Source organism: Phasianus colchicus, chromosome 26 (genome assembly GCF_987193195.1).
Source record: "Phasianus colchicus chromosome 26, bPhaCol1.hap1.1, whole genome shotgun sequence".
Taxonomy (NCBI): Eukaryota; Metazoa; Chordata; class Aves; order Galliformes; family Phasianidae; genus Phasianus; species Phasianus colchicus.
In genome coordinates this window covers 6,167,936-6,192,204 of record NC_143461.1, presented here as the reverse complement: position 1 = coordinate 6,192,204, position 24,269 = coordinate 6,167,936, and the positions used below count along the sequence as shown (strand labels likewise).

The 24,269-nt window shown below is 46.8% G+C and overlaps 2 long non-coding RNA genes across 20 annotated transcripts; one reads left to right on the top strand and one right to left on the bottom strand.

Moving 5' to 3' along the window:
- Positions 1-345: 345 nt before the first annotated feature.
- Positions 346-13,657, bottom strand: LOC149914997 (uncharacterized). Of its 19 annotated transcripts, none has more exons than XR_016460022.1 (4): positions 11,602-13,657; positions 9,539-10,145; positions 3,284-7,826; positions 346-2,072 (listed from the first exon to the last, which is right to left on the bottom strand). It is a non-coding gene; the product is annotated as an uncharacterized LOC149914997 (long non-coding RNA). The 19 variants fall into 19 exon arrangements; XR_016460024.1 differs by having other exon boundaries at positions 3,303-7,826; XR_016460029.1 differs by having other exon boundaries at positions 346-3,435; positions 4,832-7,826.
- LOC149914996 (uncharacterized) lies at positions 13,571-21,749 on the top strand. The gene is made up of 3 exons (XR_016460036.1): positions 13,571-13,616; positions 13,890-14,016; positions 15,908-21,749. It is a non-coding gene; the product is annotated as an uncharacterized LOC149914996 (long non-coding RNA).
- The last annotated feature ends 2,520 nt before the right edge of the window (positions 21,750-24,269 follow it).

The following is a 24,269-nucleotide window of genomic DNA, read 5'->3' as shown; positions in this document are numbered from 1 at the left end:
CCCAACCCCAACCCCAACCCCAACCCCAACCCCAACCCCAACCCCAACCCCAACCCCAACCCCAACCCCAACCCCAACCCCAACCCCAACCCCAACCCCAACCCCAACCCCAACCCCAACCCCAACCCCAACCCCAACCCCAACCCCAACCCCAACCCCAACCCCAACCCCAACCCCAACCCCAACCCCAACCCCAACCCCAACCCCAACCCCAACCCCAACCCCAACCCCAACCCCAACCCCAACCCCAACCCCAACCCCAACCCCAACCCCAACCCCAACCCCAACCCCAACCCCAACCCCAACCCCAACCCCAACCCCAACCCCAACCCCAACCCCATTATACCTTGGGAAGTACATCAGGGTTACCCATATTCATTACAATTCCTGAACTTACTTTATAGCCACAGCATTCATATATTCTGTACATGGCACAATGCAATTCATAGCTGCAGCATCCATACATTCCATATGTGGCACAACACAGTTTAGAGGCACAGCATCACACAGATTGAATATGTGGCACAATGCAGTTTAGAGATGCAATATACACTTCCTCCATACAGTTTAACACACATGGTTTACATACGTCAGATTAACCAGACAAAGATCACAGAGCCTCCATACCCCATTAGCGACATTACATTTTCAAAAACATTATGTATTGCAATCCACCTCAAAAGCAGTTTAGATCTCAGCCCATCCAAAACAGAATGCAAGTCTCAGACCGGCCGGAAAGGAAGGCAAATGACCTCCAATGGCCCTTGGGTGTTGATACAGGGCTGGCTTAGCCCTGCAGTACAAACAAACAAAGCAAAGCTAACCCAACCCCATAAGCAAGGCAAAGCTACAGCCTATTTGATTGAGATTAATTGACTGTACATGCTGAAATCAGCACAACTCTCAAAATGGCCACAATGGGGCACGAGTCTCAGACTGGCCGGGAAGGAACGCAAATGACCTCCAACGGCCCTTGGGTGTTGCTTATGGGGTTGGGTTAGCCCTGCGGTACAAACAAACAAAGCAAAGCTAACCCAACCCCATAAGCAACACCCAAGCTAAAGCCAATTTGGTTGATGCAAAATGACTGCAAAGCTACAGCCTATTTGATTGAGATTAATTGACTGTACATGCTGAAATCAGCACAACTCTCAAAATGGCCACAATGGGGCACGAGTCTCAGACTGGCCGGGAAGAAACACGGATTGCCTCCAACAGGCCTTGAGCGTTGGTTATGGGGTTGGGTTAGCCCTGCGGTACAAACAAACAAAGCAAAGCTAACCCAACCCCATAAGCAAGGCAAAGCTGAAGCCAATTTGGTTTACATTAATTGAATGCAAAACTAAAGCCAATTTGGTTGATGCAAAATGACTGCAAAGCTAACACCAATTTGGTTGAGATAAATTGATTGCACACGCTCAAGTCAGCGCAACTCTCAAAATGGCCACAAAGGGGCACGAGTCTCACAGTGGCCGGGAAGGAACACGGATTGCCTCCAACAGGCCTTCAGCGTTGGTTATGGGGTTGGGTTAGCCCTGCGGTACAAACAAACAAAGCAAAGCTAACCCAACCCCATAAGCAAGGCAAAGCTGAAGCCAATTTGGTTTACATTAATTGAATGCAAAACTAAAGCCAATTTGGTTGATGCAAAATGACTGCAAAGCTAACACCAATTTGGTTGAGATAAATTGATTGCACACGCTCAAGTCAGCGCAACTCTCAAAATGGCCACAAAGGGGCACGGGTCTCACAGTGGCTGGGAAGGAACACAAATCGCATCCGAAGGAAGCATTGGTTGGCCTGGGAGTAAAAGGGGGCTAAGGAAGGGTGTGTTGGATCGCTGTGCTGAGGCCAATGGGATGAACTATAATGAGACTGAGTGCCACGTCCCCACATTGCCTGCAATGATCTTGGGCAGTGGTAGGGGCTTGTGGCAGAGCGAAAGGAAGACTATGGAAAGGGAACGGACCGGGGGATGTGGGTAACGGCTCGACCAAACCGAGCTGGCGGTCAGTGTGGAAAGCCTGGAAAGTGGGGCAAGTCATCGACTGGGAGTACCGAAGGATCTTCACCTGTAATACAGAGAGACGCGCTTTAGAAAGAGGAAGGCCGAGACGCAAACGACGCTCACCGTAAGCCCGCCCCCACAAAACATGGGAGCCAAACACTACTCTGACAAATTGAGTAATATTAGGGTTAGGAGTGTTTAACAGGGAAGCTGTAAGTGTTTTTGTTAGTATTACACAGAAGGTTACAGATGGGTTTAGTGCCCAATTCAAGCGTAGGTTCAGCGTTAGTTTGGACAGTTACTACAGTTATCTATACAGTCATGGTTACAATTAGCACTGCATTTGGGGTTCAGAGCTCAATAGGGTCAGGGTGAAGGTATTAGGGTTACGTATATTAGGATTATGCTCGGAGTGACCGTTAGGGAAGGCCAAGGCAAAACCAAAAGGCGAGGAGAACACCCGAGAGAACACCAAAACAGAGGGCAAAGGCATAGATGAAACACAATGGAAGGCAACAGGAAAGGCAAAGGGACGGCGAAGGCATGGAGAACACCAAAGAGAAGGCCTCATCAGAGGTCAGGCCCAAAGAGAAGGCTGCAGAGAACACCGAAACAGAGAGCAAAGAGAACAACGCAGAGAAGGCCAAAATGGAGGGCAAGGTCCGTGAGAACATTGCATGGAAGGCCAGTGCAGAAGGTCAAGGGCAATGGCCAAAGAGAACGCAGCCAGGAACGCCAAAACCGGAGGCCAAAGAGAACGTCGCACAAAATGCCAGAGCAAGGGGCCAAAGAGAACGCTGTAGGGAATGCAAAAACAAGAGGCCAAAGAGAATGTGGCAAAGAACGCCAAGGGCAATGGCCAAAGAGAACGCAGCCAGGAACGCCAAAACTGGAGGCCAAAGAGAACGTCACAGGAAACGCCAGAACAGGAGGCCAAAGGGAACGTGGCAAAGAAGGCTGAGGACAAAGGCCAAGAGAATGTGGCACAGATGGCCAAAGCCAAGGGCCAAAGAGAACACAGCAAAGAAGGCCAAAGGCAATGGCCGAGAGGATGCGAGGGGGAACAACAAAACAGAAGGGCGAGAGAACACAACAGGGAAAGCCAGGGCAAAGGGAAGGAGAACACCGCAGTGAAAGGCCAGAGGCAAGGAGAATGCAGGAAGAATAAGACAAGCAGCATTCAGGGCACCGTGAAATGTAGAAATGAGTTCTGGAAACCCTACCTTGGTCTCACTAAGTAATGGGTGAACACTGGTGGGTGTGCATTGCCCTTACCTGCTGGGCAGACAATTACCCGCCAGCAAAGTGAAGTTCCGGGCATCCCAGGAAATGCAGATTCTGGTTCCTTGCTGTTCCCATGAAGGCCCGCTCATCTCTCCGTGCAGTTGTTACGGCATTCAGGAGGACCGCAGCTCTGCTGCCACCTGCTGAACACAATACAGTAATGAAGGCACTGCCCCACATATATAGGGCTGCACCCTCCGCGTGTTGCTCTAATGACGACGCAAGGGAGCGTTAGGGATATAATTAATGCTATTTATAGGTTTGAAGTTACAGTTACTTAACAATAGTATTCTGCACTACAGTTACAATTAAGGTTACTTTGACAGAAAACATGGGGCATTATTTTTATGTCAGCATTTAGGGTAAGAGGCATTTTTAATATTGGGTTAAGGGTTTGGTTTACAGGTACGCTGCAGGTTAACATAATTATTGTGAGAACTCCCATTCAGCTGTGGGTTCAGGTCGAGGTTAACATGAACACTGCCTCCCAGCTAATCCCAGAGTGCCAAAGGCAAAGGCAAGCAGAAATCCCATGGAAAGCCAAGGTTAACGCAAGGGCAAAAAGCCAAGGTTAACGCAAGGGCAAAAAGCCAAGGTTAACGCAAGGGCAAAAAGCCAAGGTTAACGCAAGGGCAAAAAGCCAAGGTTAACGCAAGGGCAAAAAGCCAAGGTTAACGCAAGGGCAAAAAGCCAAGGTTAACGCAAGGGCAAAAAGCCAAGGGAGCACCCAATGGAATGCCAAAGTGAGGGCAAGGAGAACGCAACAGGAATGGCCAAAATATACAGCCAAAGAGACCACAGCAGGAAAGGCCAAAGGCAAAGGACAAGAGAACAAAGCAAGAAATGCCAAAACGGAAGGCCGAGGGAACATGGCATGGAATGCCCAGGCAAGGGCTAAGAGAAAACATGGCAGAAAGTGCCAAAATTGGAGACCAAAGAGAACACGACAAAGGCGGCCAATGCAGAATGTGGCTGGAACGCCAAAACAGGAGGTCAAAGAGAATGCCGCAGGGAATGCCCAGGCAAGGGCCAAGAGAACATGGCAGGAAATGCCAAAACAGGAGGGCAAGAGAATGCTGCTGGGAACGCCAAAACCAAATGCTGAAGAGAATGTGGCATGGAACACAAAAACAGAAGGGCGAGGAAATGCCAAGGATGATGGCCACGAGAACACGGAAGGAAATGCCAAGGATGATGGCCACGAGAACACGGAAGGAAATGCCAAAACAGGAGGGCGAGAGAACGCGGCAGGGAATGCCAAAACTGAATGCTGAAGTGAATGCAGCAAAGAAAGCCAAGGGCAATGGCCAAGAGAATGTGGCATGGAACACAAAAACAGGAGGGCAAGAGAATGTAATAGGAACAGCAAAGGCAAAGGGAAGGAGAACACCGCAGTGAAAGGCCAGAGGCAAGGAGAATGCAGGAAGAATAAGACAAGCAGCATTCAGGGCACCGTGAAATGTAGAAATGAGTTCTGGAAACCCTACCTTGGTCTCACTAAGTAATGGGTGAACACTGGTGGGTGTGCATTGCCCTTACCTGCTGGGCAGACAATTACCCGCCAGCAAAGTGAAGTTCCGGGCATCCCAGGAAATGCAGATTCTGGTTCCTTGCTGTTCCCATGAAGGCCCGCTCATCTCTCCGTGCAGTTGTTACGGCATTCAGGAGGACCGCAGCTCTGCTGCCACCTGCTGAACACAATACAGTAATGAAGGCACTGCCCCACATATATAGGGCTGCACCCTCCGCGTGTTGCTCTAATGACGACGCAAGGGAGCGTTAGGGATATAATTAATGCTATTTATAGGTTTGAAGTTACAGTTACTTAACAATAGTATTCTGCACTACAGTTACAATTAAGGTTACTTTGACAGAAAACATGGGGCATTATTTTTATGTCAGCATTTAGGGTAAGAGGCATTTTTAATATTGGGTTAAGGGTTTGGTTTACAGGTACGCTGCAGGTTAACATAATTATTGTGAGAACTCCCATTCAGCTGTGGGTTCAGGTCGAGGTTAACATGAACACTGCCTCCCAGCTAATCCCAGAGTGCCAAAGGCAAAGGCAAGCAGAAATCCCATGGAAAGCCAAGGTTAACGCAAGGGCAAAAAGCCAAGGTTAACGCAAGGGCAAAAAGCCAAGGGAGCACCCAATGGAATGCCAAAGTGAGGGCAAGGAGAACGCAACAGGAATGGCCAAAATATACAGCCAAAGAGACCACAGCAGGAAAGGCCAAAGGCAAAGGACAAGAGAACAAAGCAAGAAATGCCAAAACGGAAGGCCGAGGGAACATGGCATGGAATGCCCAGGCAAGGGCTAAGAGAAAACATGGCAGAAAGTGCCAAAATTGGAGACCAAAGAGAACACGACAAAGGCGGCCAATGCAGAATGTGGCTGGAACGCCAAAACAGGAGGTCAAAGAGAATGCCGCAGGGAATGCCCAGGCAAGGGCCAAGAGAACATGGCAGGAAATGCCAAAACAGGAGGGCAAGAGAATGCTGCTGGGAACGCCAAAACCAAATGCTGAAGAGAATGTGGCATGGAACACAAAAACAGAAGGGCGAGGAAATGCCAAGGATGATGGCCACGAGAACACGGAAGGAAATGCCAAGGATGATGGCCACGAGAACACGGAAGGAAATGCCAAAACAGGAGGGCGAGAGAACGCGGCAGGGAATGCCAAAACTGAATGCTGAAGTGAATGCAGCAAAGAAAGCCAAGGGCAATGGCCAAGAGAATGTGGCATGGAACACAAAAACAGGAGGGCAAGAGAATGTAATAGGAACAGCAAAGGCAAAGGGAAGGAGAACACCGCAGTGAAAGGCCAGAGGCAAGGAGAATGCAGGAAGAATAAGACAAGCAGCATTCAGGGCACCGTGAAATGTAGAAATGAGTTCTGGAAACCCTACCTTGGTCTCACTAAGTAATGGGTGAACACTGGTGGGTGTGCATTGCCCTTACCTGCTGGGCAGACAATTACCCGCCAGCAAAGTGAAGTTCCGGGCATCCCAGGAAATGCAGATTCTGGTTCCTTGCTGTTCCCATGAAGGCCCGCTCATCTCTCCGTGCAGTTGTTACGGCATTCAGGAGGACCGCAGCTCTGCTGCCACCTGCTGAACACAATACAGTAATGAAGGCACTGCCCCACATATATAGGGCTGCACCCTCCGCGTGTTGCTCTAATGACGACGCAAGGGAGCGTTAGGGATATAATTAATGCTATTTATAGGTTTGAAGTTACAGTTACTTAACAATAGTATTCTGCACTACAGTTACAATTAAGGTTACTTTGACAGAAAACATGGGGCATTATTTTTATGTCAGCATTTAGGGTAAGAGGCATTTTTAATATTGGGTTAAGGGTTTGGTTTACAGGTACGCTGCAGGTTAACATAATTATTGTGAGAACTCCCATTCAGCTGTGGGTTCAGGTCGAGGTTAACATGAACACTGCCTCCCAGCTAATCCCAGAGTGCCAAAGGCAAAGGCAAGCAGAAATCCCATGGAAAGCCAAGGTTAACGCAAGGGCAAAAAGCCAAGGTTAACGCAAGGGCAAAAAGCCAAGGGAGCACCCAATGGAATGCCAAAGTGAGGGCAAGGAGAACGCAACAGGAATGGCCAAAATATACAGCCAAAGAGACCACAGCAGGAAAGGCCAAAGGCAAAGGACAAGAGAACAAAGCAAGAAATGCCAAAACGGAAGGCCGAGGGAACATGGCATGGAATGCCCAGGCAAGGGCTAAGAGAAAACATGGCAGAAAGTGCCAAAATTGGAGACCAAAGAGAACACGACAAAGGCGGCCAATGCAGAATGTGGCTGGAACGCCAAAACAGGAGGTCAAAGAGAATGCCGCAGGGAATGCCCAGGCAAGGGCCAAGAGAACATGGCAGGAAATGCCAAAACAGGAGGGCAAGAGAATGCTGCTGGGAACGCCAAAACCAAATGCTGAAGAGAATGTGGCATGGAACACAAAAACAGAAGGGCGAGGAAATGCCAAGGATGATGGCCACGAGAACACGGAAGGAAATGCCAAGGATGATGGCCACGAGAACACGGAAGGAAATGCCAAAACAGGAGGGCGAGAGAACGCGGCAGGGAATGCCAAAACTGAATGCTGAAGTGAATGCAGCAAAGAAAGCCAAGGGCAATGGCCAAGAGAATGTGGCATGGAACACAAAAACAGGAGGGCAAGAGAATGTAATAGGAACAGCAAAGGCAAAGGGAAGGAGAACACCGCAGTGAAAGGCCAGAGGCAAGGAGAATGCAGGAAGAATAAGACAAGCAGCATTCAGGGCACCGTGAAATGTAGAAATGAGTTCTGGAAACCCTACCTTGGTCTCACTAAGTAATGGGTGAACACTGGTGGGTGTGCATTGCCCTTACCTGCTGGGCAGACAATTACCCGCCAGCAAAGTGAAGTTCCGGGCATCCCAGGAAATGCAGATTCTGGTTCCTTGCTGTTCCCATGAAGGCCCGCTCATCTCTCCGTGCAGTTGTTACGGCATTCAGGAGGACCGCAGCTCTGCTGCCACCTGCTGAACACAATACAGTAATGAAGGCACTGCCCCACATATATAGGGCTGCACCCTCCGCGTGTTGCTCTAATGACGACGCAAGGGAGCGTTAGGGATATAATTAATGCTATTTATAGGTTTGAAGTTACAGTTACTTAACAATAGTATTCTGCACTACAGTTACAATTAAGGTTACTTTGACAGAAAACATGGGGCATTATTTTTATGTCAGCATTTAGGGTAAGAGGCATTTTTAATATTGGGTTAAGGGTTTGGTTTACAGGTACGCTGCAGGTTAACATAATTATTGTGAGAACTCCCATTCAGCTGTGGGTTCAGGTCGAGGTTAACATGAACACTGCCTCCCAGCTAATCCCAGAGTGCCAAAGGCAAAGGCAAGCAGAAATCCCATGGAAAGCCAAGGTTAACGCAAGGGCAAAAAGCCAAGGTTAACGCAAGGGCAAAAAGCCAAGGGAGCACCCAATGGAATGCCAAAGTGAGGGCAAGGAGAACGCAACAGGAATGGCCAAAATATACAGCCAAAGAGACCACAGCAGGAAAGGCCAAAGGCAAAGGACAAGAGAACAAAGCAAGAAATGCCAAAACGGAAGGCCGAGGGAACATGGCATGGAATGCCCAGGCAAGGGCTAAGAGAAAACATGGCAGAAAGTGCCAAAATTGGAGACCAAAGAGAACACGACAAAGGCGGCCAATGCAGAATGTGGCTGGAACGCCAAAACAGGAGGTCAAAGAGAATGCCGCAGGGAATGCCCAGGCAAGGGCCAAGAGAACATGGCAGGAAATGCCAAAACAGGAGGGCAAGAGAATGCTGCTGGGAACGCCAAAACCAAATGCTGAAGAGAATGTGGCATGGAACACAAAAACAGAAGGGCGAGGAAATGCCAAGGATGATGGCCACGAGAACACGGAAGGAAATGCCAAAACAGGAGGGCGAGAGAACGCGGCAGGGAATGCCAAAACTGAATGCTGAAGTGAATGCAGCAAAGAAAGCCAAGGGCAATGGCCAAGAGAATGTGGCATGGAACACAAAAACAGGAGGGCAAGAGAATGTAATAGGAACAGCAAAGGCAAAGGGAAGGAGAACACCGCAGTGAAAGGCCAGAGGCAAGGAGAATGCAGGAAGAAAAGGACAGGCAGCCTTTTGAGCACCAGTAAGTGCAATAAAAGCACTGGGAGAACCATGTTGTGCCATGCTGTCATGGTTTTGGTTTTTGCTTATTTGATTTTCAATATTCCACATCAAAACATCATGTACTGGAAGTGTTAATGCTCTAATTCTACATACCTGTCCCTATACATTGCGGAAGTCACGGGATCTGACCCTTCTGGGGGGGGCGGTCTCTTATTGCCTGGCAGTGGGTGCTGGAGGGTGCTTTCCTAGCCATTCCAAGCTTTTTCAGGTTTGACTCGGTCTCGGGAACTCTCTCTCATATCTTATTTGATTTATTAGTCTCAATTTCAATTAGATTGTATTATATCGTATTATTTTGCATTCCGATATCATAGTTAGTAAAATAAGTTTACCTCCATAGATTGTTGCCGCTGTTTTTTTCCTTTTCCCCCTTCCTTCCCATTTTGTGGGCCCAGGCGGGGGGGGGTGGGGAGGGCAGGGGCCTACTGCCCCCTGTCACGGGCATAAACTGATCTAGTTAATTCCGTGACACATGCTATGGAATGGGTGAACGCTGGTGGGTGTGCATTGCCCTTACCTGCTGAGCAGACAATTACCAGCCAGCAAAGTGAGGTCCCGAGGCATCCCAGGAAACGCAGACTTCAGTTCCTGGCTGTTCTCATGAAGACCCACACACCTCCATGCAGTCGTTACAGCGCTCTGGAGCAGCTGCCACTCAGCTCTCCGCTGCCACTGTTGGACACAACACAGTACTGAAGGCACTGCCCCCCACATGTAGGGTAGTGCCTCTTTCACAAACGTGCACTGCAGTGCTCCTTTCTCAGAGCAACGTGGCTGCACTCTGTGCACGATGCTGCTTACCGGCATCACTGCAGCTGGGAACAACAGATGAGAAGGCTCAGGTACCCAACAACATTTTAGCTTCCCTCTTCTCTGATAACTGCTCATTAGACACAGCCCTTACCTTTCCTTTGGTAGGTGGGGATTGAGGAAGCAATGCCAGTCCCACAGACCCTTCCCCATCCCACACTGTGATGGGACATCAGGTTCTGGACCACCTGAGGACCCGAACATCCAGGAGTCTTCGGGTCCTGATGAGTCTCAGAGTTCTGAGGGAATTCACTGCTGCAGTCACTGAGCCACTCTCAGTGGTGTTTGAGAAGTCAAGCAGTCAGGTGAAGTCTCTGGTGAGTAAAAAGGCAACAGCACACCTGTCATTAAGGACAGGGAACTACGACCACGTCGGTCTCACCTCTGTGCTGGGAATGATCACGGAGCAGATCCTCCTGGAAGTGACTCTAAAGCACGTGTTCCAGTGCATCACCACCGTCTGCGTGAAAAACTTCCTCCTGATAACCAACCTAAGCCTCCTCTGTCTCAGTTTAAAACCATTTCCTCTTGCCCTATCACTATACACCCTCGTAAACAGCCATTCCCCCTCCTGCTTATGCTCTACCTTTGAGTAATGGAAGGCTGTGATGGGGTCTCTCCAGAGCTTCCTCTTCTCCAAGAGAAACAATCCCAGTTCCCTCAACCTTTCCTCATAGGAGAGGTGCTCCAGCCCTCTGACCATCTCAGTGCCCTCCTCTGGACCCGCTCCAAGAGCTCCACGTCCTTCCTGTGCTGGGGTCCCAGGCCTGGACGCAGTGCTGCAGATGGGGCCTCACAAGAGCTGAGCAGAGGGGGACGATCGCCTCCCTCTCCCTGCTGGCCAGCCCTCTTTTAATGCAGCCCAGGATACAGTTGGCCTTCCAGGCTGCAAGCACGCTCTGCTGGCTCATGTCCAGCTTCTCATCCACCAGGATCCCCGAGTCCTTCTCCGCAGGGCTGCTCTCAAGGGGTTCTACGCCCAGTTCGTATAAACATCTGGGATTGCCCCTCATCAGTAACATAAACAGTGGAATTAAGTGCACCCTAATGACACCGAGCTGTGGGTGCAGTGACACACCAGAGGGACAGGACGCCATCCAGAGGGACTCAACAGGCTGAGCAATGGATGCAAATCCAAGTGCAGGGTCAGCAGCTGGGATGAGGGAACACCCACCACCAAAATATGCTGGGGAGTGAAAAGACTGAGCGTAGTCCTGCCCAATAAGGCCTGGGGTACTGGTGGGTGGGAGCTGGACAGAAACCAGCAATGAGCCCTTCCAGCCCAGAAAGCCAACCGTATCCTGAGCTGCATCCAAAGATGCGCGGTCAGCAGGCGAAGGGAGGCGATCCCCGCCCCTCTGCTCTGCGCTGGTGAGGCCTCACCTGGAGAGCTGCATCCAAATGAGGAGTCCTCAGTGCAGGAGAGATGCGGAGCTGTGGGAGCACATCCAGAGTACAGCCACAAATATGAACCGAGGGACGGAACACCTCTCCTATAAGAGAAAGCTGGGGCTGTTCAGCCTGGCGAAGTGAAGGCTCCAAGGTAACCTGGTAATAGCCTTTCACTACATAAAGGAAGAACAACAGAAAATTGAGGTTAGATAAAAGAAAAATGTCTTCCACAGTGAGGGCGGTGGGGCAGTGGAACAGGTTATCAGAGACGTGATGGATGTGTTGTCCCTTTCAAGGCAAAGCTGGGTCAAGCTCTGAGCAACCTAATCTAGCTGTGGACATTCACTGTGGGGGAGTTGGACCACATCGCAAACCTACCTGCATACAAGAAATGCACCAACGTGGGGCTCGTGATGTTCTATTATCTGCTGCACAGATCTCACACTGCTGATTAGAGGAGCCCAGCAAATCCTTAAACCCCACTGAGCTGCAAAATGAAATCAGAAAAGAATGCAGAACATAATTTAATAGACAGTAATGATGCACAGAACGCCCTTAAAAAACTCTACATAGGCGTAATTAGCACACAGTACTGTGAATTACAGCCACAAAGTGGGATGATGTGGGAACAGACAAACCATATTTGGAGCCCCAGATTGGAGATTATGAGGTAAGAACTATTGAAGAGGAAACAACACACATAGCAAATACAGGTGCTCTAACCCACCTTGAGACACCCCCCCCCCCCGGAAGGCAGAGCTCACAGCTCTGAAATAAAGCAGGAATTGCTTCCCCCCATTCTAAGGGCTCACCCTGCATCCCAAAGGAAGCGGTCTCCAGGTTCAGAAGCTGTCCTTACAGCTACCAGCCCTTAAATGTGGTTAGGATCCCCCCAAAAAGGGGAGGTCACAACCCTGAAATAAAAACAGAACCACCCCATTCCAAGGACCGATACTCACCCTCACTCTAAAGGAAGCTGTTTCCAGGTACAGATGGCTACTAGTCCTCAAATGCAGTCAGGATTTCCCCCCCAAAAAAAAAGGAGAGACCACAGCCCTGCAATAGAGAAGGCACCATCCCCACACTCTACTGGAAGCACCCCCCAGGTTCAGATGCTGCCCCTGTGCTTCCCAGCCCTTAAATGGGGTCAGGGAGGGGTGGAGCCTGGCTCAGCCCCACCCAACAGCTGAACTGCCCCCAGCTGTGCTCTCAGGGCTGCACCCCTCCCCAGGTGCTCCATCACAGCTTCAGGCCGTGCCCTTACAGTGCTTATATGGCCATAGGACAAAGATAATGAGTAAAATGAATGTCTACTGAGGAAGGTTTATGGATGGATGACCTGCAATAGCCCACATATTTTGATCCCAGTCTGTTCTCAATGCCAATTGGTGACTCTTCCAACAGATGAGGGAGCACAAATCTCAATGCTGACACAGCAGATGCTGAGATCTGTGTGAGCAGCCCGGACAGCAAAGGGCTGAAATGACTGCTGGGAATGCAGAGTGCTGTTTGCACATCCACTGCTCCCAGTGACATGCATCTGTCATTTCATGGTTCTGTGAATGGGAGCTGTTGAGTCAGGGCCTGAACCACTGATTGATCACCTCAGGCAAGGACTGAGTCAGCTGTGGGAGCACAGGTGAAGGCAATTCAGCTGTGTGAATGTAAGGGTGGAGCCTGGCTGCAGCTCTCCTAGACCCCATTTAAGGGCTGGCTGCCACTAGGGAGGGATCTCTGCTGTGGTTTTGTGATTTTTGTTGTCAGTATTCCCCATCCAAACATCCTGTCAAGTAAGTTGTAGAGTTCATGTTCTGGTCCCATGGGCTGCCTTTATGGGTATTTTGGGTTCTCAGACAGGAGGGAAGGAGTATCAGTGTTCCTAGAGAACCTGAAGTGCAGAGAAAAGAAGGCAGAGCTCCTGGCTGGACTGAAGCAGAGAAAAAGGCATATACTTCCCCTGTGTAAGGACTTGTATTTGATGTTCTGTTTCTCTCTCATTTTGTTTGGTTTGACTGGATTTAGTAAATTACTTCTACCTGTAGAATGCTATTCTAACCATGCTACTCTGCAAACTGTGCATTTGTTAATTGTGTACCCTGCAACTGGGATGTAGTTACAGTGGGGTGCAACTCACCCATCAGGACCCTTCAGGGATGCCTCTGTGTATGGGAACTGCTGAGTCATGGCCTGAACCTCTGATTAATCACCTGAGGCGAGCAATGAGTCAGCCCTGGGAGCACAGGTGAAAGCAATTCACCTGTGTTGCAGGAAGGGGTGAAGCCTGGCTCCACCTCTCCTAGACCCATTTAAGAGCTGACTACCAGTGGGGAACGATCTCTCTCTCTTCGGAAGATCCACTCCACTGGAGTTTCCTGAGCGAGCTCACAACGCAGGTAAGCATCCCATTTATTCTCTTTGTTTCGCTGTGCCTAACTCTCTTGCTTATTTCATTATTATAACATCTTAATATTATTTGATTATATAATATTCTTTTATATAATTTTCATTGATATACATTCTGTGTAGGGAGTACTGAAGGCTATTAAAGCCCATCGTTGCTTCAATGGCTTAAATTACCACCTTGAAAATAAATTAATGTAATTAATTCACTTCCCTAATGAGAGATGCAGTGCTTCCATCTCTTCCTCTGACACTTCTACCAACAGCTCTGCTTGGGGATCCACCTGACTGAAATAAGAAGCTCACAGGCAAAGGCACTCTGCCTTCTGAGATGAATCCAATTTCCTCTATAAGGCTGGATATCCTTGAATGAAAAGCAGTACCAAAAGAAGGGTAAGAAACAATGGGAATAAGAGAACGTAGCTGGGAAAACATGTAGGGAAAGTGATGGGAGGGGAGCCCTAAAGCTCCACAGGGAGAGAGTGGTGTGGCTTAAAGAAGATGGGAGGGTATGGTGGGGGCCCCTTCAGAGCCCCAGAGTGTCCTCCAGGGCCCCTCAAAGACTGCAGGTCCTCTCAGTGACTCCCAGTGCCCCTCAGAGCCCCCCGCAGCCTCTGTGTCACAGTTTTATAGTTTTGTAATTGGTAATCCACATCATAAGATCCTGGAAAGCACAGACAATTAGAGAGTTAAAAAAAAAACAGTTTTTCCCAGAAATACCAGATGTCTCCCCCCAAAATATGACATTTTCTCATAGAAATATGTTTTCTCGCCAAAATATGACATTTTCTCATAGAAATATGTTTTCTCGCCAAAATATGACATTTTCTCATAGAAATACGTTTTCTCCCCCAAAATATGACCTTTCCCCCAGAAATAGCAGTGTTGTTCAGAAAATATGATATTTTCTCCCAGAAATAGCAGTTTTTACCTCAAAAGTATGACGTATTCTACTAGAAATATTTTCGGTTTTCTCTCTGAAAATATGACTTTTTCTCCCAGAAATACGAGTTTGCTCCCCAAAATACGACATTTTCAATCAGGAATGTCTGTTTTTTGTCCCCCATAATATGGCATTTTCTCATAGAAGTGCAGGTTTCTGCCCAAACGAATGACATTTTCTCCCAGAAATATTTTTTTCACCCAAAAATATGATATTTCCTCCCAGAAATACCAGTTTTCTCTAGAAAATATTAAATTTTCTCCCAGAAATTCCAGCTTTGTCTCTGAAATATGACTTCTCCTAGAAATATGTTTTGTACCCCAAACTATGACATTTTCTCCCAGAAATAGTTTTCTCCAGAAAATGTAACACTTTCTCCCAGAAATTCCAGTTTTCTCAACAAAATGATATTTTTTTCCCAGAAATACCAGTTTGCTTCCCCAAATACGACATTTTCTAACAGAAATGCCAGTTTTCTGTCCCCCATAATATGACACTTTCTCTTAGAAATAGCAGGTTTCTCCCCAAATGTATGACATTTTCTCCCAGAAATACGAGATTTTCTAAGCTGAAATACCTGTTTTCTCCGGGAATAAGATATTTTCTCCCGGAAATAGCAGCTTTTTCCCCAAAAGCATGACATTTTCTCCTAGAAATACTGGTTTTCTCTTCAAAAATATGGCATTTCCTCCCAGAAAAACCAGCTTTCTATTCCCCATAATATGACACTTTCTCCCAGAAATTCCGGTTTTCTCCCCAAAAGTATGGCATTTTCTCGCAGAAATAGCAGCTTTCTCCCCCAAAATGACATTTTCTTCCTGAAATAGCAGTTTTTGACCCCAAAAATAAGACTACATCTCCTGGAAAAAACGTTTTCACCTCAGAAGTATGACACTTTCTCCTAGAAATACCCATTTGTTCCCCAAAATATGACTCTTTCTCCACAGAAATATGGCATTTTCTCCCTGAAATAGCAGCTTTCTCCCATAAATGACCTTTTCTCCCAGAACTACCAGTTTTCTCCCCAGAAATAACACTTTACTCCCGGAAATATGGCTTTTTCTCCCAGAAATAGCAGTAAATTCTTCCCCCAAAATATGATATTTTCTCCCAGAAATACCAGTTTTCTGTCCCCAATAATATGACATTATCTGCTAGAAATAGCAGGTTTCTCCCCAAAAGTATGACATTTTCTCCCAAAAATATGATATTTTCTAACTGAAATACCTGTTTTCTCCTGAAAATATGACATTTTCTCCCAAAAATATCAGTTTTCTTCCTGAAAATATGATATTTTGTCCTAGAAATGTTTTGTACCCAAAAATGTCATTTTCTCCCAAGATTCCCTGCCTTACTCCTACCGACGATCTGAAATTTAAAAGAGCAAAGACGCAAGGAAGGACCGGTCAACCCCTTAAATTTTGTGCACAAAAGTCCGGACGAAGACGCAGGATGCGTAAGTAACTGCCGTTTTGGCAGGGGTTTTCCGTTCGGTCGGGGTCGGGTTTCCCGGAGTGTGACGAGTGGTGTGTGTGTGAGAGGGGGCCGGTAGCTCGGACTAACCCAAGCGAGTGTGGACCCTCTAGTAGTGCGGTTCTCATTGCCTGCGAAGGCGTGAGCCACAAACGAGGGGAAGCGAGTGAAACGCATACACGAGTGAGTGAAGGCACTCCGGAAGATGGGACAGGGAAAGAGTAAGGACCCTGTGACCATAAAACGTTTTCAAGCCCCAAAGGATTCCCCTCTAGCATTCATGTTAGAAATGTGGAGGTACTATCCCGGGACAGGAAATAAGAGTAGGGCTAAGATGATTCACTATTGCGTGAAAGTATGGGGAGATAAGGAGATTGGCCCCAATGTCCGGTGGCCAAAATTTGGGTCCAGTGAAGATTGGGTACAGCAACAATTAAATTTTTGGGTTAATGCTAAGACGCCCTTTAGTCAGGAAGAGAGTGAATATGCAGCTGTCTGGGTTACACGCCCAGGGGGACCAGCAATCCCGATTTTTAAACTATCCCAGGCAGATAGAAAGACTGAAAAACAGAAACCTAGGAAGGAGGAGGATATCCCCATGGGACCCCCACCATATATTCCACCAACAACACCGACAGCTCCTCCCCCTCCACAGCCCGAGGTAGATAACCAGGATAATTCAGATAATCAGGAAATAGACCCTAACTTAGGTCCCCAAACCAGGAGAAGGGCTCGTCAGCAAAATCTATATCCATTGCGAGAAGTACCTATGGGGGGTCCCAATCCACAGATGGGATTTATCTCAGTACCTTTAAGTTCAGGGGATGTTAGGGAATTTAAGAAAGAGGTGGGTAAGCTTTTGGAAGACCCGTTAGGAGTTGCAGAAAGGGTAGACCAGTTTCTAGGTCCCAATATATATACGTGGGATGAGTTACACTCCATTCTAGGCATCTTATTTACAACTGAAGAAAAACACATGATTAGGACTGCAGGAATGAGAGTCTGGGACACTCAGCATGCCCAGGGACCTCAGGCAGATGTAAAATGGCCCCTACAAAGACCCCAATGGGACCATCAGGATCTGAATCACCGAATACATATGCAGGATTTACGAAATATAGTTATCCAGGGGATTAGGGAAGCAGTCCCTAGGGGCCAGAATATCAATAAAGCTTTTAACAAAAGGCAGAAGAAAGAGGAGTCCCCTAATGATTGGCTAGAACGATTACGAAAGAATCTACAAATGTACTCAGGGCTAGACACCGAAACCCCATTAGGACAAGCTTTATTAAAAACGCAGTTTGTAGCAAAGACTTGGGATGATATACGAAAGAAACTTGAAAAGATTGAGAATTGGCAGGACAGGGGAATGGATGAACTACTAAGGGAAGCTCAAAAGGTTTATGTTCGTAGGGACGACGAGAACCAGAAGAAGCAAGTTAGGATGATGGTGGCTGCAGTTAGAGAGTGTCGGAAACTAGATAAGCAGGAAAGGCGGCCATTACAGAAACCACTCTTCAGCCAGGGGAAGGGTGAAGGAGCTAGGGACAGAAAGGAAGAACGAACTTGCTTCTATTGTGGGAAGAAAGGTCACTTAAAGAGAAATTGCAGAATTAGAATACAGGATGAAAAGATGTTTAAAGAAGACTAGGGAGGTCAGGGGCTTTACCTTTTGGGGACCCAGAAACACCGTGAGCCCTTGATAAAACTAAAGATAGGTCCCCAACAACAAGAAGTAGAATTCCTGGTGGACTCGGGCTGAGAGATCCACCATACAACAACTACCCTCTGGATGCGAATTGTCCAGAGAGACAGCCTTAGTAGTAGGAGCTAAGGGAGAGCCCTTTAAAGTAGGGGTCGTTAAAAATGTAGAAATAGAAACAGAATCTAAGCTAGGGTTGGGAGACTTCTTGATAGTACCAGAAGCTGAATTCAACCTGTTGGGATGGGATTTAATTATAGAATTGGGGATAAGTTTGGAAGTAAAGAACAGGGAGATAAGAATTAAGCTCTGCCCTTTAAGGGTGGAAGATGAAGAAAGGATTAACCCTGAAGTATGGTATACAACCGAAAGTGTAGGGCGTCTAGAAATACCCCCTTTTTCCGTTAAGCTCAAGGATCCTGAGATCCCTATAAAAATAAAACAGTATCCCATCTCGCTGGAAGGGAGGAAAGGCCTAAAGCCAGAAATAGAAAGACTCATAAGGCAAGGGTTATTGGAACCCCGTATGTCCCCATTCAATACTCCCATATTGCCGGTTAAAAAGCCTAATGGCACGTATCGCCTGGTACATGACTTGCGAGAAATAAATAAAAGAACTATTTCTCGCTTCCCTGTAGTTGCTAATCCTTACACCCTGTTGAATGTAAATTAAGGCCCTGAAAATTTATGGTATAGTGTAATTGATTTAAAAGATGCATTCTGGGCCTGCCCCCTAGATGAGTCTTGCTGGGATTATTTTGCCTTTGAATGGGAAGACCCAGACACAGGGAGGAAACAACAGTTGAGGTGGACAGTATTACCACAGGGCTTTACCGAATCCCCAAATTTGTTCGGGCAAGCCCTGGAACAGATTTTACAAGAATATCAACCAGCTCCAGAAATCACCCTTATCCAGTATGTCGATGACTTGTTAATTGTGGGAAAAGAGGAGGAACGGGTTAGGGAAGATAGTATTAAACTTCTCAATTTTCTAGGGTTAAAAGGCCTCAAAGTTTCAAAGACAAAATTACAGTTTGTGGAAGAAGAAGAAGTAAGGTATTTAGGTCATTATATTAATAAAGGGGAAAAGAAGATAGATCCAGAAAGAATAAAAGGGATATTATCCTTGCCATCTCCCCAAAGTAAAAGACAGATAAGACAAATATTGGGGCTAGTAGGATATTGTAGGCAATGGATTGAGAACTATAGTGAGAAGGTAAAATTTTTATATCAAAAGTTAACCCCAGAGGGATGGGTAACTTGGGGCGAAGATGATGAGAGGAAGTGGCAGGCATTGCGAGAGGATCTAATCAATGCCCCCGTTTTAAGCCTTCCTGATCTTAAGAGACCTTTCTATTTGTTTGTCAACATAAATGATGGTACAGCATATGGGGTCTTGACCCAGGAATGGGCTGGGAAGAAAAAGCCTATAGGGTATTTTTCAAAATTATTAGACCCAGTGAGTAGAGGATGGCCCACCTGTCTGCAGGCAATAGTGGGATGTGCCGTTCTAGTAGAAGGGGCTAGAAAAATTACCTTTAATAGCAATATAAGGGTGTTGTCTCCCCACAATATCCGAAGTGTTTTACAACAAAAAGCTGAAAAGTGGATTTCAGACTCTCGTTTGTTGAAATACGAGGGTATTTTGCTAGAGGCACCGAATTTAACCCTTGAAACTACTAGCCTGCAGAACCCTGCACAATTTCTATATGGTCAACCCGAGGAATCACAATTATTACATGATTGCCTTCAAACTATTGAAAATCAAACAAAGATTAGACCAGATCTAGAAGAGGAAGAATTAGATGAAAGAGAGAGAATTTTTGTGGATGGGTCTTCTAGGGTGATAGATGGAAAAAGGAAGTCAGGATATGCACTGATAAATGGGAAAACGTTGAGGGTACTAGAATCTGGGCCACTGAGTCCCTCTTGGTCAGCACAAGCCTGTGAGCTATATGCAGTCCTACAGGCCTTGAGAAGGCTGGAAGGAAAATCAGGAACAATATATACTGATTCTAAATATAGTTATGGAGTAATACACACCTTTGGAAAAATCTGGAAGGAGAGGGGATTAATTAACTCCCAAGGGAAAGATTTAATACACCAGGAATTAATAAGAGAAGTGTTACAAGCATTAAGGGGACCGCTTAAAATAGCCATAGTACATTTAAGGGGCCATCAAAAAGGAATTGACTATAAGACACGGGGAAATAACATGGCAGACCAAGAGGCTAAACAAGCTGCTTTGCGTGTATTAGTACTAACAAAAGATGAACCACGACGTATGGAACTAAGACTAGCACCTCTCGTGTTCAAGGTGCATTCCTTCAGCATTATTAAACATTAGGGCGCAACCTAGGGCCGATATAGGAATATCTCCTTTCGAAATATTATATGGAATGCCCTACGATGCGGAGGTTCCTGTTGATCATCCTAATATTACAGATAAGACCATTAATATCTATATCAGTGAACTAATGAGATATAGACAAGGGTTGTGGGAAAAAGGTCAAATGGCCCAAAGACCTCCTCTTGATATTAGATTACACCAGGTTAAACCAGGAGATTGGGTTCTTATAAAATCATGGAAAGAAGCCACTTTACAGCCCCGTTGGGAGGGACCTTATTTGGTGCTTTTAACTACTAATACAGCGGTTCGAACCGCAGAAAGAGGATGGACGCATGCTAGCCGTATTAAAGGGCCAGTAAGCAATAATGAGTGGGAAGTTACTAGTCCAGCGGGAGATTTAAAGGTGAAATTATCCAGAAAATTGTAAGGAACAAAATTTAACTGAGAGGATTTACTTTACCACAGGAATTTCCACCAGGGCAACAACGTAAGATAGATAGAAGGGAACGACTAATATAGTCCCTCTGGAGAAGCCACCTCAGTTCTGCTAAAGAAGCTAAATGGTTGGGGCATGGTTTGAACACCTACCTTTTGCTGTACAGTGCTTAATAGGGTTTATAATAGCATTAATCTTGTCATTAATTTTGTATTTCTCGTGGAAGGTTATCAAGTGTGGAAAGGGGATTTGCGTTTACGAGTAAAAGAAAGGCACTAAGTGAGATCAGCCTACCAAGTCTGCCCTGAATACAATGGGTACACGGCTGTAAGGGTTGGCCAATTGTTAAAAGGGCTCCGGAATCAAACTCCAGAGACATTCTGTGGATAAGGGCCGAGATTACCCCAAGGGAATTCAATAGTGAATAAAACAGACTGTGATGGGGAAAAGTCTACCTTCGAGTAGGTCCTCTGCTGCCGAGAAGATAAAGACCCCTGTAGCTGGCTGCAACCCAGTTGACAGGCGAGGCAGAGATGGACCTCGGGTGAAGGAACGATACTTGACCCCAAAGACAATCATTTTGATCTGTACATCTGTTCGACTCCCGGGGGTACAGGCCAGCAATCCACACGAGCCCATGATATGGGAATTATTCAACATACAACAACCTGACCAACCCTTGAAAAACTGTGAGAATCAAACCCATGTAAATTTCACTGTTTCTTTAAAGGAATTAATTACGGGGCCTGGGGGCGCAGGAGGGGACTGTTCGGGATATTATGTCTGTCCCGCTTCAACTAGAGGGAGAGATTATTGTAATTTACCGAATCATTATTGTGGGTATTGGGGATGTGAGACATTGGCATCTCATTGGTCCACAACCATTAAAGACCCGGACATACAGATGGAATGGTTCCCTCCAGGTTGTAATCCGCCCAGCTCGCACTGTAATAAACCTTGGCCCCGGACTTGCGGATGGGGAAACTGCTGTAGGGAAATTAATATAAAGGTTCAAAATCCTATGCGGGAGGCTTGGTTGGTTGGAAGAATGTGGGGAATTAGATTTTGGGAACCAGGTCCAGATAGAGGTGGTATATTCAGAATAGCAAAAAGAAGTATGCCACATGATTCCCCACTGCCTATGGGCCTGAATATAGTTTTGGCACCACCCCCTTCTACCAAAAGAACCCCACTACCTGCTGTTCCTACATCAACAATTACCCCTAATAGTATAGGTCGAAGGTATAAGACAACATCACCTACATTCAGTGATCCACTATGGGGCATTATGCAAGCTGCATATGCCACCCTGAATAAAACACAACCAAACTTAGCTAACGAATGCTGGTTGTGCTATAGTGTGAAACCACCTTATTATGAGGCAATAGGGGAACTAGGCAGGGTCTCATGGAATAATGGAACGAACCCTATTGCGTGCCCATGGAACAGCAATCACACTCAGGGGTTGACTATACAACATGTCACAGGGAAAGGAAAGTGTATTGGAACCGTACCAGAACAATACAAAAGTCTTTGTAACAGCACAATATCTGGAAATAGAATAATGAACAAGACAAACACAAAATTTAAATGGCTAATCCCCACAGAAGGTGCAAAGTGGGTATGTTCAGACATCAGAATGACACCGTGTATATCATTAGAGGTATTTAATAGATCTGAATTCTGTATACAAATAGTAATTATCCCACGGTTAATGTATCATTCTAATGAAGATGTTATGTATCAATTGGAAGGGAGCCTCATCAGACAGAAAAGAGAGCCTATAACAACAATTACTTTAGCAGCCCTCTTGATTGCCGGAGGTGTGGGTGCCAGGACCGGCATAGCCTCACTCGTCAAAAATACTGAGATACAAGCTTTACAACAAGCTGTAGATGAAGATCTAGACAGAATAGAACAATCAATTGATAAATTGGCAACTTCGGTTAAATCATTGTCAGAGGTGGTATTACAAAATTGAAGAGGATTAGACCTCCTATTCCTAAAAGAAGGAGGACTATGCATAGCACTCCAAGAAGAATGTTGTTCATTTGTTGATCATACCGGGGTAGTTAAAGATTCCATGGCTGAACTTCGTAAAAGATTGGAACAACGAAAAAGGGATAGGGAAATAGGAAGATCCTGGTATGAGGGTTGGTTTAATGTATCACCATGGCTCACTACTTTGCTGTCTGCTCTGGCTGGACCTTTGATCACAATTATTCTGGGGCTAATATTTGGACCATGTATAATTAAATATTTATTACAACTGATAAAAAAGCGGTTTGACACCACGAAATTGTTAATCTTAACGCAAATGACTCCGCGGGGGGGAAATAGAGAAATTGTAAATGGAGAGGGCTAAAGGACAAACATTCAACGATAAAAGAAAAGGGAAATTGTCAAAGAGGAGGAATGTTTGTCCAGGGCTGATGGGCAAAGCAACATGGTCGATCTTTGCTCCCTCCCCTTGTGTTTGCTCCCCACTTCCCTCCCTTATGTTCGCTCCCCCACTTCCCTGCCGAGTGGCTTGTTTGTTTTCATGTTTCCTCACACAGGCGGGGAATTTGCACGGGTATGATTGGGGGTTAGCGAGTGCACAGCGGCCAATGAGATTCGCCAGTGCGAGTGACGTGGATGGAAATCACCAGAAGGCGCCAAGGGGGGGGTACGGAGGAAAACTGCTTGCTTTGGCCCGCACCGCCGCCAGGAGGCAGAATAAGACCCCCTAGTAACAACCGGATCATGTGCAGAGTACACCACAATAGGACATAAAAGGACCGCGTGCTAACCCAAACCTTGCGGCAGTTGGTGGAACGCAGAGTCCCCTGTCGCCCAGCGCTGCATTGCCTCTTTGTTCTTTATTCATTATAATTAATAAATTTAATAATTGGCTTCTTGACGTTTGGTCTATTATTCAATTGATAACACAAGTATGTCCCAGTAAATTCTGGGCCACACCAGATGACTCCCTGAGCTCCATGGGCCACAATATGGCACCCTGGTGTGCACTAAGAACCTCTGAGAGCGCTCTGTGGTACCATCACATACAGTGGGTGTATATGTGGATGTGTGTGATGGGCAACCAGCAGCTGGTAACTAAAGCTGGATTCCTGGGTGCTGAGGGAAACTGTGGGATTTTGTGGCTGGTTTTGGGGTGCAGGCAAGGCTCAGGAGGTGCTAGAAGTACTGCATGTGGGTAGGTTAAGTGGAGGTACATGAGAAAGTGATGTTCCTTCCCCCATGGCAGTGGCAGGAGATGCCTTTTCCTGTTCATTTTCTCTCTTTTCTGTGAGGTTCCCACTATTCCTGTGTAGCCCTCTGAAGCTCTTCACACCATCCCCCTTTTCCCGTGGTGCACAGTCGCGACACACAAGAGTCTCTGCACGACTGTGCACGCGTGGAGCAGAGCCTGAATACATTTTGTTAGCAGACGGCAGCTGGGAAAACTGGCGCTGGGGACACCAGTGCTGGGATATCATGCGGGGTGACACATCGTTTCGCTTTTGGGCTGGGGAACGGTGTGGGGGGGGAGGCTCTCGTGTGTGGGCACACGTGGGTGGAGCATTTGCTAGCATATGAACGTGTATGTGCATAAAGTGTAAGTGTGTCCGTCCCTGTCCCAGTGGGCTTCGGGTGTGCACTGTGCACACACAGCATTTCACCGTGTGTGCATAAGAGAGGATATCACACCCATGTGAGGGGCTCGAGGTAGGGAGAGGGGGAAGTTGGGCGCTGTGCG